Source organism: Aegilops tauschii, chromosome 6 (assembly GCF_002575655.3).
Source record: "Aegilops tauschii subsp. strangulata cultivar AL8/78 chromosome 6, Aet v6.0, whole genome shotgun sequence".
Taxonomy (NCBI): domain Eukaryota; kingdom Viridiplantae; phylum Streptophyta; class Magnoliopsida; order Poales; family Poaceae; genus Aegilops; species Aegilops tauschii.
This window is the reverse complement of record NC_053040.3, coordinates 10,788,014-10,805,964: the sequence shown is the minus strand read 5'-3', so window position 1 is coordinate 10,805,964 and position 17,951 is coordinate 10,788,014.

The following is a 17,951-nucleotide window of genomic DNA, read 5'->3' as shown; positions in this document are numbered from 1 at the left end:
CGTAGTGCTCCATGGTATGCTGATTATGCTAATTACATTGTTGCTAAATTTATACCACCTAGTTTCACATACCAGCAAAAGAAAAAGTTTTTCTATGATTTCAGACATTACTTTTGGGATGACCCACATCTTTATAAAGAAGGAGTAGATGGTGTCATTAGACGTTGTGTACCTGAGCATGAACAGGAACAGGTCCTACGCAAGTGTCACTCCGAAGCTTATGGAGGACACCACGCTGGAGATAGAACTGCATATAAGGTACTGCAATCCGGTTTTTATTGGCCTACTCTCTTCAAGGATGCCCGTAAGTTTGTCCTATCTTGTGATGAATGTCAAAGAATTGGTAATATTAGTAGACGTCAAGAAATGCCTATGAATTATTCACTTGTTATTGAACCATTTGATGTTTGGGGCTTTGATTATATGGGACCTTTTCCTGCCTCTAATGGTTACACACATATTTTAGTTGTTGTTGATTACGTTACTAAGTGGGTAGAAGCTATTCCAACTAGTAGTGCTGATCATAACACCTCTATTAAGATGCTTAAAGAATTTATTTTTCCGAGGTTTGGAGTCCCTAGATATTTGATGACTGATGGTGGTTCACATTTTATTCATGGTGATTTTCGTAAAATGCTTGCTAAGTATGATGTTAATAATAGAATTGCATCTCCTTATCACCCACAGTCTAGTGGTCAAGTAGAATTGAGTAATAGAGAACTCAAATTAATTTTGCAAAAGACTGTTAATAGATCCAGAAAGAACTGGTCCAAGAAACTTGATGATGCATTATGGGCCTATAGAACTGCATATAAAAATCCTATGGGTATGTCTCCGTATAAAATGGTTTATGGAAAAGCATGTCACTTACCTCTCGAACTAGAACATAAGGCATATTGGGCTATTAAAGAACTCAACTATGATTTCAAACTTGCCGGTGAGAAGAGGTTATTTGATATTATCTCACTTGATGAATGGAGAACCCAAGCTTATGAAAATGCCAAGTTGTTTAAAGAAAAAGTTAAAAGATGGCATGACAAAAGGATACAAAAGCGTGAGTTTAATGTAGGTGATTATGTATGGCTATACAACTCTCGTTTAAGATTTTTTGCAGGAAAACTTCTCTCTAAATGGGAAGGCCCTTACGTTATCGAGGAGGTCTATCGTTCCGGTGCCATAAAAATCAACAACTTCGAAGGCACAAACCCGAAGGTGGTGAACGGTCAAAGAATCAAACATTATATCTCGGGTAATCCTATAAATGTTGAAACCAATGTTATTGAAACCGTAACCCCGGAGGAATAAATAAGGGACATTTTCTGGAACGTTTCAAACTCCGAAAAGGAATAGGTATGTGGTACGGTAAGTAAATTGACTCCAAAACAGTTTTTATGGCAATATTTATCCGTTTTGGAATATTTAGAAAAATAGAAAAATAAGAAGCAGTCCGGGAAGGACACGAGGGCCCAACGAGGGTGGAGGGCGCGCCCTACCCCCCCTACCTCGTGGGCACCTCGTGTGCTCTCCGGACTCCGTTTTCTTGCACGATACATATTTTGGTCGGTAAAAATTCATTATATAATCTCCCAAAGGTTTTGACTCTTGTATCATGCAAATATCCTCTGTTCTTGTTTCGAGCTGTTGCCGCTGCAGATTAGAGCAAGATGTCTTCTCAAGAGTCAGTCGGGGAGAGCCGGGTGTCTCATCCGGCATCGAGACCAAGAACAAACAGCGATGCTGACCACTTTGGGCCAGCAACGGAGGAAGATATGGAGGCTGATTTAATGAGGATAGATGCCATGGAGGATCAAGAAGTCACTTCTCGCTTCCGAGCTGGGTTCACGATGGGGGAACTATAGAGCTCAGCTATTCCAAACTCGGTTATCCCTTCCAATGTTAAATTTCTTTCTTATGAAAATATGAAGAAGAGTGTCACTTGTTCTCCCGCAGCTATGCAACACCCTTGGGTGAAAGGGGCTTTAGCCATTACAGAGAAGCTTCATAAGGAGAGAATGGATCTCAAGCAGCAACTCAATAAGCTCGAGGAAGAGAATCGTATCCTGAGGGGCATTATCGCCAAGAATATCACATCACCATCAACAAAGAAGGAGATATAATCACATGGGTACGGGCACTCCCCTTGGCAACTGCCAAGCTTGGGGGAGATGCCCTGGTATCGTATCACCATCACACTCCTATCTTTACCATTTTCTTAGTTAGATCCTATTAGTAGTATCTTGATCTACTAGAATAAAGTTTATGGCATGCTCTAGTTTTGAGTTTTGCTTTATGATCCCTCTATGTAATCGAGTCTGTGAGCTATATAATAAAGATTAGTGTTGAGTCAAGGGCTTGATTATTTTGCCATGATCTTGAGAGAATAAATGAAAAGAGAAAAAGAATAAAAAGAAATAAAGAGATCACATTGATCTTATTGAGAGTAATGACTTCACATAGAAAGAGTATGATGATTAAAAGTTGTTGGGAGTTGGCAAACATTAGCTTTGGTCATCGTTGCAATTAATAGGAAGTAATAAAGAAAGAGAGGTTTCACATATAAATATACTATCATGGACATCTTTTATGATTGGGAGCACTCATTAAAATATGACATGCTAAAGAGTTGAGGTTGGACAAGGAAGACAACGTAATGGGTTATGCTTTCTTATATCTGAGATAAAGTATATTGTCATGGATCATCCAACATGTTCAGCTTGCCTTTCCCCCTCATGCTAGCCAAATTCTTTGCACCAAGTAGAGATACTACTTGTGCTTCCGAAAACCCTTAAACCAGTTTTGCCATGAGAGTCCACCATATCTACCTATGGATTGAGTAAGATCCTTCAAGTAAGTTGTCATCGGTGCAAGCAATAAAAATTGCTCTCTAAATATGTATGATTGATTGGTGTGGGGGAAATAAGCTTCATACGATCTCGTGATGTGGAAGAAATAAAAGCGACGGACTGCATAATAAAGTTCATATCACAAGTGGCAATATAAAGTGACGTTCTTTCGCATTAAGATTTTGTGCATCCAACCCTGAAAGCGCATGGCAACCTCTACTTCCCTCTGCGAAGGGCCTATCTTTTACTATTATCTTCTACCTTATGCAAGAGTCATGGTGATCTTCACCTTTCCTTTTTATATTTTATCCTTTGGCAAGCACAGGGTGTTGGAAAGATCCTGATAGATATATCTAATTGGATGTAAGTCAACATGAGTTATTATTGTTGACATTACCCTCGAGGTAAAAGGTTGGGAGGCGAAACTATAATCCCCTATCTTTCTCTGTGTCCGATTAAAACTCCATAACCACAAGTATTGCGTGAGTGTTAGCAATTATGAAAGACTAAATGATAGTTGAGTATGTGGACTTGCTAGAAAGCTCTGACATAGACTCTTTCTGATGTTATGATAAATTGCAATTGCTTCAATGACTGAGATTATAGTTTGTTAGTTCTCAATAAAGTTTCTGATTCGTACTTTTTGCATTGTGAATAGATTATTACTTGAGCATAAGAAATCATATGACAATATCTACATATGTTGCTGTTATGAAAATAATCATGATGCCCTCATGTCCGTATTTTATTTTATCGACACCTCTACCTCTAAACATGTGGACATATTTATCGTTATCGGCTTCCGCTTGAGGACAAGCGAGGTCTAAGCTTGGGGGAGTTGATACGTCCATTTTGCATCATGCTTTTATATCGATATTTATCGCATTATGGGCTGTTCTTACATGTTATGTAACAATACTTATGCCTATTCTCTCTTATTTTGCAAGGTTTACATAAGGAGGGAGAATGCCGGCAGCTGGGATTCTAGGCAGGAAAAGGAGCAAATATTAGAGACCTATTCTGCACAACTCCAAAAGTCCTGAAACTCCACGAAAGTTATTTTTGGAAATATAAAAAATACTGAGCGGAAGAAATACATCAGGTGGGCCACCACCTGTCCACGAGGGTGGGGGGCGCGCCCAACCCCCCAGGGTGCGCCCCCCTGCCTCGTGGGCCCCCTATTGGCTCTCCGGTGGCTATCTTCTGCTATATGAAGTCTTTCGTCGAGGAAAAAAATCAGAAGCAACCTTTCGGGACGAGACTCCGCCGCCACGAGGCGGAACCTTGGCGGAACCAATCTAGGGCTCCGGCAGAGCTGTTCTGCCGGGGACACTTCCCTCCGGGACGGGGAAATCATCGCCATCGTCATCACCAACTCTCCTCTCATCGGGAGAGGGCAATCTCCATCAACATCTTCACCAGCACCATCTCCTCTCAAAACCCTAGTTCATCTCTTGTATCCAATTCTTGTCTCCAAGTCCGGGATTGGTACTAGTAGGTTGCTAGTAGTGTTGATTACTCCTTGTAGTTGATGCTAGTTGGTTTATTTGGTGGAAGATCATATGTTCAGATCCTATATGCATATTAATACCCCTCTGATTATGAACATGAATATGCTTTGTGAGTAGCTACGTTTGTTCCTGAGGACATGGGAGAAGGCTTGCTATTAGTAGTCATGTGAATTTGGTATTCGTTCGATATTTTGATGAGATGTATGTTGTCTATCCTCTAGTGGTGTTATGTGAACGTCGACTACATAACACTTCACCATTATTTGGGCCTAGAGGATGGCATTGGAAAGTAATAAGTAGATGATGGGTTGCTAGAGTGACAGAAGCTTAAACCCTAGTTTATGCGTTGCTTCGTAAGGGGCTGATTTGGATCCATATGTTTCATGCTATGGTTAGGTTTACCTTAATACTTTTGTTGTAGTTGCGGATGCTTGCAATAGAGGTTAATCATAAGTGGGATGCTTGTCCAAGTAAGGGTAGCACCCAAGCACCGGTCCACCCACATATCAAATTACCAAAGTACCGAACGTGAATCATATGAACGTGATGAAAACTAGCTTGACGATAATTCCCATGTGTCCTCGGGAGCGCTTTTCTCTATATAAGAGTTTGTCCAGGCTTGTCCTTTGCTACAAAAAGGATTGGGCCATCTTGCTGCACTTTATTTACTTTTGTTACTTGTTGCTCGTTACAAATTATCCTGTCACAGAACTATCTGTTACCTATTGTTTCAGTGCTTGCAGAGAATACCTTGCTGAAAACCGCTTATCATTTCCTTCTGCTCCTCATTGGGTTCGACACTCTTACTTATCGAAAGGACTACGATAGATCCCCTATATTTGTGGGTCATCACTCACATCTTGAGCAATATCTACATCATCAAGTCTCTACACAATGGTGGTTGAAGACAAGGAAGCACAAAACTCTTCAAACATATCCTTTGACAAATTCTACATCAAGATTTATGATTGTCATTTTGGATACACAAGTGCTCTTCCTTGCAAAGATAACCCATGTAGGAAGATGAACTCAAATTCCAAGTGGTGCTCCCAACTCTTGATGATCAACATCAACCTTGAGCATCCCACACAAGTTCAACTACGTGATCAAGATCAACACCACCACCCAAGGTATGTTATTCCATCTTAGAGAAGCTTTACTCCAAGACATGGGTCAAAGCAACTCAATAAGATGTGAATACATCAAGATGCTTAAACAAAAAATGGTAACCCCATTTTAAGCTTAAACGATGAGTATGACCAAAGATCAAGTGACCTCACTTGACTCTCATCTCAATATACTCTAACATAGGTGACTTTGTCACTGCCCAATTCTAGATGAAGTTCTCTTGTGGTTCCTCTTGCATTTGTCTCATGCATATGTTTTTCCCCTTTCAAAGAAAAACTTCATCTAGATATTTTCATTTCTTCTTGTTCTGCATTTTCTGCATCCAATTCTTTGCAAATCTTTCAGCAAATTCCTTGCAAATCCTTGTGAGGTCTTAAATGCCTAGTGAGCTGAGGTGACAAGTGTTTTCTCTGTGATGGACTTGGTCACACCGGTTTGTTTCATTCGGTCCAACCGAATTCTCTCGGTGCCACCGAAGCACACAACTCGGTGCTACCGATTTCACTACAGGAAAGACAACTTGCCACTTATTCCTGCAGTCATTTTGCTCCAGCTCCACTCAATGACTCTTGTTCTCTACCAGCATCATATTCGACTTGCTACTTTTCTTTGTGACTCAAGGACCAAACCCTTCTGCAATAAAACAAAATCCATAAGAGCCCTTCTTGGAAATTGACGTCAAAGGGGGAGCGAGAGAGATCACATCAAAGCTCAGAGAGATCACATCAAAGCTCTATGCTTAATCATTTCTATAAGGGGGAGTGTGTGTAAGAAACCTCAGATGCTTGGTGTTCAAGAGGAGAGAAATTACATGTCTTTAAGAGGGGAAAGACATGTTCATATTTGATCATATTTGATTGCTTGCATTAACTCTGTTGTCTTTTCTTTTGCTCTGATTTTCTGTTCCCTATCTTCTCCCAATATCCCATGCAAGATTCAAGGGGAGCAAGACATCTAAGGGAAGGAAATCCTCGAATTCTTTGCACATCTTTACCTTTGGGGACATGTCTATATCCAATAGAGTACTTAGTACTTACTCTCTACATGTCATCCCAGTCTTGGTACTCTTGTGGTTTCTTCTGTTTGCTCTGGCTACTAGATGTATCTGTGTTATCTAACCTTGTTTACTCAGGTTCATTCTTTCCAAATCCAACTCAAAGACCACAACGTAAGTATATGCATCTCAGTCATGTGTATGAGGATCTCTTGCTATTGTACATACTGTTTGCAAGAAGGAGTCATGAGCATGAAGGTACATTTTCCATATTTACATCATTTACTCTGATGCATATAGCCAAGATACATGTAACACATGGCTTACTCTGTCATGCTTATGCATTCACATGCTCCTATGTTTCATATTTATATGATTGCATACATATAGGGGGAGCCTTTGCATGTTACATGTCTTTCCAAAGCTTTACTAGTTGTTCTCTATATCTTTATCTAAAGCTTTGATGTATGTTGTCATCAATTACCAAAAAGGGGGAGATTGAAAGCACAAGTGCTCCCTGGGTGGTTTTGGTAATTAATGTCAACATATCTCTTGTTGGACTAATGTTTCTATCTAGTATGTTTCAGATAAGTTCAACAATGGAGTGGCATGGACAAGAGGATGTGGAACCCCTTCAAAGTGATAAAGACAAAGGATTGGCTCAAGCTCAAAGCTCAGGACTCTACATTTTCTATTTTAGTGATCCAAGATCACATTGAATCCATAGGAAAGCCAATACTATTAAGAGGGGATGAGGTGTTGCTTAATGGCTTGCTTGCTCAAAGTGCTTAGTGATATGCTCCAAAGCCCTCAACCACTTTCTCACATCCACATATGTCCCAAACCCAAAAGTCCAACTCGGCCCCACCGATTCTTTCTATCCGGAGCCACCAAGTTCAGTTGACATAGCCACTACCAGAAACCCTAATCAATTCGGTCTCACCGATGGGATCTCGGTCTCACCGAGATGGGCTTGCAAACTCTCTGTTGCCTATTGCAATATTTTCGGTCGCACAGAGATATGCAATCGGCCCCACCGAGTTTGCTTGACCAACTCTATGTTTCACTTATTACCCAAATCGGTCCCACCGAGTTTGAGTAATTGGTCAAACCGAGTTTTGGATTTACCCTAACCCTAGCACATCGGTCCCACCGAGTTGATCCAGTCGGTCCCACCGAAACTCCTAACGGTCACATTATGAACCAAATCGGTCTGACCGAGTTCTCTGAATCGGTCCCACCGAGTTTGGTGATTTTTGTGTAACGGTTAGATTTTGTGTGGAGGCTATATATACCCCTCCACCCATTCTTCATTCGTGGAGAGAGCCATCAGAACATGCCTACACTTCCAATACATATTTTCTGAGAAAGAACCACCTACACTTGTGTTGAGGTCAAGATATTCCATTCCAACCACATAAATCTTGATCTCTAGCCTTCCCCAAGTTGCTTTCCACTCAAATCTTCTTTCTACCAAATCCAATCCTATGAGAGAGAGTTGAGTGTTGGGGAGACTATCATTTGAAGCACAAGAGCAAGGAGTTCATCATCAACACACCATTTGTTACTTCTTGGAGAGTGGTGTATCCTAGATTGGCTAGGTGTCACTTGGGAGCCTCCGACAAGATTGTGGAGTTTAACCAAGGAGTTTGTAAGGGCAAGGAGATCGCCTACTTCGTGAAGATCTACCCTAGTGAGGCAAGTCCTTCGTGGGCGACGGCCATGGTGGAATAGACAAGGTTGCTTCTTCGTGGACCCTTCATGGGTGGAGCCCTCCGTGGACTCGCGCAACCGTTACCCTTCATGGGTTGAAGTCTCCATCAACGTGGATGTATGATAGCACCACCTATCGGAACCACGGATAAAAAATCTCCGTGTCTCCAAATTGAGTTTGCACACTCCAATCCCTTCTCTTTATATTCTTGCAACTTGCATGCTTTACTTTCCGCTGCTCATATACTCTTGTATGCTTGCATGCTTCCTTGATATGTATTGTGAATGTTTAAACTTGTGCTAAAACTCCACATCAACTTAGGAGAAATTAAAAACTACAACTTTTCTTGATTTGAGTCTATTCACCCCCCCCCCTCTAGACACCTCTTCTCGATCCTTTCAGCTTCCCGCCGCTTCGCCTGGCCAAAACAGACCTTTAGTACCGGTTGGTGGCTCCAACCGGTACTAAAGGGGGGTTCTATATAAGAAAACACTTCAAAAGAAATTCAATTTCTCATCTCTCCCTCTGCTTCTTCTCCTCTGCCCCGTCGCCGTCGCCCTCCATCGCCGTCCTCGTCCCCGTCCCCGTCGTCCCCATCGCCGCGCCCCGCCCCGTCGTCCCCGCCCGGCCCGTCGCCGTCCCCGTCGTTGCCGCCCCGTCCCCATCCCCATCGTCACCGCCCGTCGCCGTCCCCGCCGCCGCCCCCCGTCGCCTCGCCTTGCCGGTGAGCTCCTGCCTCGGCCGCCATGTGTCCACACACACACACATTTTTTTTAGTTTTTTAGTTATAGAATTTTTTTCTGTTTTTTAGTTATAGAAATATCTATAAAAATGTTAGAAATTTTCCTGTTTTTTAGTTATAGAAATATTAGAAATGTTATAGAAATGTTAGTTATATAGAAATGTTATAAATTATTCTGTTTTTTAGTTATAGAAATATTTATAGAAATGTTAGCAACTTTTCTGTTTTTTAGTTATAGAAATATTAGAAATGTTAGTTATATAGAAATGTTAGAAATTTTAGAATTAGTTTTAGCTAGATGAATTAGACTAATGTCAAATTGTTAGACGATGGTCGATGTTTTTTTAGTTTCTTATAATTTTAGTTATAGAAAAATTTAGAATTTCCATATAGAATTTTAGTTATAACAATCCAATCAATTAAAAATGTTACTTTTTGCGGGCATATAGTATTTGCTCTCGACGATGCCCGGCCCGCATCCTCGCCATCGACCCGTTCGCGACGACGTCCGGCTGACCCATGTCCGGGACTGGGCTCCGTCGGGCTGGCACTGGGAGGTGCTACCTGGAGGGGCGCGCCGCTTTGTGAGGAACCCGGCCTCGGGTCCCGTCGTCGACCCTGATCTACTTTGGTGGCATTCGCGTGGGCCACATTCGGTGCAGCGGGAGCCGGCCCCGCCGGAGGTGGTGCGTCGTCGTGTCAGGGAGGAGGACGAGCACGTCCATCGCTACATGGCTGCTATGGACGTCAGGTTCTCCAATACCTGGTAGGTTCTTTGGGCAGATGACCGGAGATATGATCATGTGATGGTTCCTGCTCTTTGGGTGTCCACCGCCCGCGCCCCAGGAACCGCGAGTGGCCTAGATTCTTCTATAGTATTCGATCTTTATTAGCTACCTAGCCAGTGATGTATTCGATATATAATATTCGAGACGATGTATTCGAGATTATATATTATTCGAGACGATGTATTCGAGATTATATATTATTTGAGATGATGCATATTATGTACTATATGATTCAGTTTTTCCTTATTGATTGCATCCATGCATTGTAATTCGAATACTAAATTGTTTTATATTTTTTCTGGATTAGTTAAATAAAAGCTATGGCGGACAATACCGGCAGAGAGGGAGAAGAGGCCCTGTTCGAGATCATACGCAGCCCTAACAGTCCAGATGATCTGAATGAAGCAGATGACGGCTCCCAATATCTGAACAATACCGGGGAGGGTGATGATAAGATATTCGATCTCGACGACCGAGCTGATGAAGTCATGAACTATGATTATGATTATGATGAAGCTGGCAATGATTATGATGACACATACAATGTTGATCTTGAAATAACAAAGACTACCGGCGAGGTATATTTATATAAGCAGGCATCTAGTGATCATCACATGTTTTTTTTATTTGAAGATATATTAACGAATCGATCTTTCTTTTTCAGCCCTTTGGATCGACCAAATCTGCTTCTACAGACAGCAGGACAAAGCGAGGCCCGGGCAAAAAGTTGAAGGAGGGTGTAAAGTACAACATCGATTCCATCAAACCGTTCCCCAGTTGGACAATCTGGTAATAACTGAGGAGCATATAATGCAGGTTGAAATGCTCAAGATCACTGTTGGACAACTCCTCGAGCTCGAGCCCATGTCCGGGGCCAACCTTTGGTCAAGCCCGAGGAGGTCAAGAACCTCCCAACGAGAATGTATGAATTGCATCAGTGGTACATGAACATTACCAAGATTTGCAACCGAGAGTCCCTCATGGTGAATGTCAAGGAGGAGCATTACTTCCGTGAGAAAGCTCTATCCGTTGAGTATTCAGAACCATTTCAGTTATACAATCAAGACGCACTCGACAAATATCTCGTCAGTTGCTATTGTCTGTAAGTGATTTCTTTCTGTAATTTAAGTCTCAAAGCTAGCGGTAGTGATCATTTTGATCAATCATTACCTGTAATTATCCTCACTATATTCTTTTCTATGGTATTATGCAGGATGAAGATGTATGAAATGAAAAAATCTGGACGCTATGGCATTGGGTTCATTGACCCAAATACCGTTAATGAACACACATGGAAAATTCCAAGTTGTCGAGCAAGTTTAGAGGAAAGCATGCTAGAGTTCTTGAAGCGCCTCAATACCAATGAAGATATACTACTTCCTTACAACTTCCTGTGAGTCACACTGTCTTGTACTACAAATTCTGTTTTTGCTTACTAGCTAGCTAGATGTTAATAATTAAGTGTATAGGATTTAGGGTAGTTGATTAGTGTTGTGCACATGCCTGCTTAATTAAGACATGCAAACATGTGCGCATGCAGTTACCACTGGATCTTGCTAGTCATTAAAGTTGATAAAGGAACAGTTGAAGTACTGGATTCACTACTTAAGGAAGAAAGTGACTTCACCATCTTGAAGGGGATACTCGACAGGTAATTTCAATCATTATTAACTATATCTCGGCCTATTTAATTAGTTCCTCATTTCCTGATATCAACTATTTAATAACCCCTTTATTCATTTTCCTTGCTGCCAGGCAGGGCTTGGGCAAAGTTCATCAAGGTGACTCCAGGCAACTGAAAAAAAACTATATTGGTGGCGACCCAAGGTAAGTAATTAAGTAGTACTAGCTAGCTAGCTACCATCTCTTTTATTCTTGTTTCAATACCATTAATTAATTAGCATGCTTGATTAATCATTATCTGATTAAATTCCATTATCGTAAAGGCCCTGAAGCAGGCGCCGGGGACTGATCTGTGTGCATACTACGTTTGCGAGAACATTCACATGATGGCGTCCGAAAGGAGCAGATCTCAAAGACAGGATTGGGTACGTTTGTCAGAACACTATTCACCATTTTTTACACCATTATCGATATCTAGTCACACAACTAATACACATGCATATAGATCTCCTTCTTAACAGTTCAGAGAGGTGCGGGAGCAGCTCCTACCAACGGAGCGCATACTAGCACTTCAATAGGAAATAGCGGGATTTTTGCTCGACCAGGTCATAGATCCCAAAGGAGAATACTATTACCCGCTACCGCCCCCATGAACCACTTGTCATCGTGCTCCGAAGGCACCAAGGCAACATGTAGGAGAAATTGTATACACACACACACACACACACACACACACACGCGCGTGTATGTGTGAATAATTAATGGTGGTTGTGAGACATTCGATGATATATATATATATATATATATATATATATATATATATATATATATATATATATATATGATCGGTTCTACGAGAAAATCTATTTATATATATGCATAACGTGTACAATATGTAGTATCATAAAATACCAGCAAACAAAAAAGAATTAAATGGAAAACACAAAATTAATGGAAAAATAAAAAATAAAACCAAAACCCCCCCCAAACATTTAGTACCGGTTGGTGTTACCAACCGGTACTAATGGTCTACCAGCACCCGGGCCTGGCTCGTGTCACGTGATGGCACTTTAGCGCCGGTTCATGCCGAACCGGTAGTAAAGGGGGGGGGGCTTTAGTCTCCACTCTTTAGTGCCGGTTGTAGAACCAGCACTAAAGGCCCTTACGAACCGGCGCTAAAGCCCGGTTCTGCACTAGTGTGTAGCACCCAATCTCGAGCTCCGGGGCAAAAGCCTAAGTCTGCCTGAGCTGGTTATACCTGGCAATGGCGATGTTTCTTTTACGTCGTTACCTTGTTGACGACATTGCTCGGATATGCATGGATTAATTCTTCATGGTGAAAACCTAGAGTCTAACATTGATGGTTGGATCCGGTGACGACGCCACTTGAATGTCGCTTCCTTCCTGAAGGCGTTGCTGTTGAAGAACCTTGTCCTCCTTGTGGTGTCATGAAATGGTTGGTGCAGATATGGTCATTAATGCAGTTTGCCGATCGTGTATCTGGTTACTTTGGAGCTTTTTCCTTTTTTCCTCGCCTACACATAGCTTTGGTCTAATATGGCTTTGCTAGTTGTCGGCGTGTTTATGTGTAAGTTGATGTTTTTTTTGAGAGAAATGTGTAAGTTGATGTTGACTGTGTGCATCCTAGCTATGCAGAGGCCGGGTGTGTACTCATTGTATTTTGTATTCTCTTGATGCATTATTATGAGTCAATAAAATTCACCCTTTGCCGGGAAAAAAATTATTGCATGTAACCGAGGGAGTGATTATCACTATTATTACAAATCCGGGTCTGAACTGTATATGGTTTGTATCATCTTGATGCGATGTTTGTGTCAATAAGGCTCCTGTTATATAAAAAAAAGTACTGATGGAAGGAACAATAGTATGAATTTCATCGTAGAATTAGAATCAGATGACACCTGATGTGTGGTTCTTGCTATATCCATGCCATGGGAAAAAATATCATTGCTACGACAACCATTGCATTATTTCAGCTCGGTTACTTGTAGGTTGGTCACGAGAGGCCACCCTCGAGAAGGATGACCAGACAGAACCCGAGGCAACAATTAACCACATGCACATGAGCGTGCCAAGTGTATATATGTGTAGTTTAATCTTATTGGAACCTAGTCATCTCTCTACTTCGGGCTCCATAAACTGATCTACTTCCTCCGTTTTTTTTGAGGTTTTAGGTCTGTCCTAAGTCGAGCTTTCTTAAGTTTGACCAAGTATATAGAAAAAATTACTAATACCCACATCATCAACTATATGTAGTCCGACAATATACTTTATGATGAATGTAATGGAACTAATTTGGTGTTGTAGATATTGGTATATTTTTCTACAGACTTGGTTAAACCTAGAGAAGTTTGAATTAGGATAAATCAAGAACTTCAAATGTTTTGGAACAGAGGAAGTACTTGTTATGTGGTAAAAGTACACGTGTACATCGCTTGCTGTCACACACATATTGCTTCTATAGAAAGCATAGCTAGTCGCGCTAACTGCTGCCACTTGTACATGTTGCCTTATCATCGTCGATGGACCTATCGGGGGGTCATGCTCGGCGATCGAGCTCACGACCTCGAGGTTACAACTCCGGCCTACGTGTCATTCATTAAAGAGGAAGCCAGATGGAAAAGGGATTGTACGCGCGTACCAACTGATGTGGCACACGTCGGATGGAGCAACACTTGGCACGTGCCATGACCAGGAGCTTGGTTCCGAGAATTTTGGGTGGCTTGAATCGATTCAACCGAGTGGATCATCCCATCCCTACTACCTCATAATTGTACTGCATATGTCCCCGTTGATGCTGATGTGGGGTTTGATGCAAATAGTAACAGTGACACACATTGGCCTGCATTTGGTGGTGTGGATCCATCCTAACCACTCTACCTATATCCCTCTATCTGCATTCCTCTGCATTATTGCACTTCAGTGATGAATCATGGAAAGAAGTCCTTACTCAGCTAGGACAGTGGCCAGATCAGCATATACCTCTCCTGATCCTATCATATCCATATTGTTGTTAATCATCAATTCATCACCTGCCATCGGCGTCACCTGGTAGTAGATAGATTGAAACGAAGTCCAGGACATAGCGGACCCTACGAGCCCTTTCGTCCCCCGCGTCCCTCTCTGAGGCGACTCGGGGAAACCCTAGCTCCCTCCGCCGCCGGCCCTCCTCCACCCTCCATCCCCCCTCGCCGCCGCCGAGGGACACAGCCGGGCAAAGCCCAGGCAGTGCCGGCGGCGGCGGGGCCTCTCCCTGGTGAGTCTCTCTCTCTCTGTCTCTCTCTCTCTCTTCCTTGGCGGCGGCGCGCGTTCTTCCAGCGGCGGCTTGGCGGCGTGGCGCGGCGGAGCTCCGGCGATGACTCGGTCCTACGGCGGGGTGGAGGGCAGGGCACCGCCCAGTGGTGCTGCCTCCGCGGCGGCTGCGGCTTGGGGCCCTTGACCCCGATCCGATCTGGATCTCGTGGTGCTTGGGCCTGGGCCATGGCGGCTGGCGAGGCGTGGTGTTCGTCGGGGCTTGTCGGCCTCTTGGCACCATGAGGTTACCAGCGGCGACGCGTGCCCGGCGTGGTGACGCTGGTGGACGTGGTGGTCATCTTCTTCCAGAGATGGCCGGCCAGAGGCTTGGTGATTGGATCTCGAGATCCATCATCTAGTCCCGGCGGCGAGTAGGGGAGACATGGTTGCAGGCGATGACGGCGTTCTCGCCGTTACCTTGATGGAGGCATCGTCGTGTATCTACTGTCGACCCACTCGTGCTGATCCGGGGGAAACCTTAGGATCTGGTGTTCTAGGGAGGACGATGGCGGCACTGCGGTGTCGTTTCTCTCTTAGGAGCATCGTTTGTGGAGCAGCGCTGGAAGTCAGAGGCAGGAGATGGAGCGGCTTCGTCTTGCACGGAGCTTCGGTGGAGATGTCAAGTCATGCCTGACCGACAGGTGCTACGCTTTGTCATGCCTGGTCGGCAAGTGCTACGCACGACAGATCTTCCAAGGACTTCAAGCTGTGTCGGCTGGTGGTACTTGGCAGCATGGCGCTGAGGTGTATCAGTGGCGACCGCGACATGCTTAGCTGTTTGCATGCAGGGAGGAGGAGCCTTTGGGCGGCGTGGTGGCGTCGACGATAGCTAGACCGAGCAAGGTTGATGCATCAGTACAGTTCTGAAGATGGAGCGGTGGCAGTTGGGCGGCGGCCTCTGAGAGCACGCTGGACCAGTGTGTGCCCCAGACCCGGCAAGTGGCTAGGTTGGGGTCTCAGGTCTTAGATGTTAGGCTTGGCTGCGATGTCTGTTTGGTATTAGGCCCAGGCTATCTGCGCCCCTTCATCAACTGGATAGGTGTAGCGACAGTTTGTTGCTTAGACGGCGGCTTTAGTCTTACTGTTATATGACTTTGTAAGGTCTTGTGAGAATAATTAATAAAGTGGCCGTATGCATCGCCCAGATGCAGAGGCCGGGGGTTATCCTCCTTTTCTAAAAGAAATAACAATTCATCACCCACCTAATGTTGTTGGTTGTCTTCCCAACGTGTCATAAAAAAATGATTTCCTTCTAATAACGTGATAAAAGATGTGGGAGGGGCGATGACTATGGCGTGCCTTTGGCTCTCTCCAGTGTTTGTAGTCGTCGCTAGGTGGTCTACGGAACTGAATGTAATTTTTACTTCTAGTGTTCTTTGTGCTACCTTAGCCGTTGATGAATAGATCGGGAGTTTTCCTCGCAAAAATAAAGATAAATATTAGTTTTTTTTTTCTGAAACACAACTAGTCTTCCGTCACCATGCATGCATGTTACCTAGCTGCAGGTGATGGATCGATCGAGTGGCTACTCTGTTCCCATACAGCATCATAGAGATGTAAGCATGCATGGATCCCTCTAGAACTTGTGTGTGGACTGTCACTATGTAGTCCATGCGAGCGATGCAGGTGGCCTGCAGTCAGTGCACGCGGGCTATCGAAACAAGAGGCTGCCAATGGCGGAGGGACACGAGGAGGAGGATGCAGTTGCAGTGGTCATGTCCGATGGTTATTGGTAACGATGCAAGAAGCTACGAGAGGCATCCGTCTAATCCCATCCCATGGTTTGGTTTGGTTTGGTCTGAACGAGAGGCTGCCACGAAACATGAGAAGAGTGGAAGGTGGGTGACTTGATCCAGGTCCACAATATAACAACTAATGCATGATGCTGACAGCTATCCCATTCCCAGGGAAGAAGAATCCGAGGAAGCCATCGGTTTCGGTTCGCTGAATTATCCTTCATGGAATCTAGCTTCGTCGTTATCAGTGTAGTGTAAAAGACGCTATTATATTATGGGACGAACAGAGTAGTATATTGTAGGTATATACACTTTTGTGGTGCTATGAAGTCATGAACAACATCACACTTGTACAGTAATACCCCAATCCAATAATACAGAGATCTATTGAAATTAGGATAGATACCTTTGCCGAAGCTACTACTAATTGCTATTGGCAGCATCATGCAGCAGCAGGAGGAGGACCAGTAGGAGTAGTTGCTACGTACTTATCGGTCTCTCTAGAACTTGATGCCGAACTGGCTGCTGACCGGCTCCGGCACAGCCTCTAGAATCCCTCCCCGACAACGCTGAGTCAGCACGACATGGATGTCATGTGGCGTGCAGCAGAAACGTACGAGAGGCCATTCATCGACTGAAGATCGTGGCCATCCATCTTCAATTGTTTGCTGTTGGTTTTGGTGAAGCGGCAAAGCAGGCTTTCGTATATGGAAGAGGCCGTGTAGGCAATGGAAAGAGTAAACTAGAACTAGAGAAGCGTAAGGGCAAGCGTCTAGAACGAGCGGTACGGACGTGTTTTGACATCCATCGTGGTACCCCGTTGGTCCATGGTCTGGTCTGGAGTCTGGACGTCTGTTTTTCCGAAAACCTATGGCAGGGAGGGGTTGCGGGAGTCCGGACCGAGGGCACACATGACATTTATAGCCGCGACCCACTCAAGTCCCCCTTCAATACACTTTTCCACCAATCCGCCCTTGTCCCCTCTTACTTTATATCCGCACCCTCCTGTTCCGGCGTCTTGCTTCTTCTTACCCTACATATTGGTTAATTCACTCGATGACTTAATGTTGCTCTACATGTTATATAGCCTGCACGCGCTGTCGTGATGTACTATAGGACGGAGGACAGATAATTCATGCGCATACATTGTCGGATGAAACTCAAGGCAATGTGTGTGGGACGACATATGCCGATTCTAACTCGAGTATCCTTGAATTTGGAATCAATGAATTTCAAAAACTTGTTGAAAATCCGGTTATCTCGAATTTAATATTTACATTTAAACTATTGTTGGACTAGGCAAATTTGCAAGCTATTTATGGATGAATTCTGTTCTTCTTTGTAATTAATTCGATTGTTGCGATCTTTATAAAAAGGACATTTAGGAGACAAGGATGGCCGGTTCCGCATCTAGATGTGTCCATTTTGGGGACCGTGTTGGAGATGCCCAAAGCTAATTAAGTGCATCTATAGTCGGACGCTCCAAACCCGTCTCAAACGCCCGGGCGGACGGCCCAGTCACTGGTCGGTCACGAAAATTCGACCCAGACGGGCGCC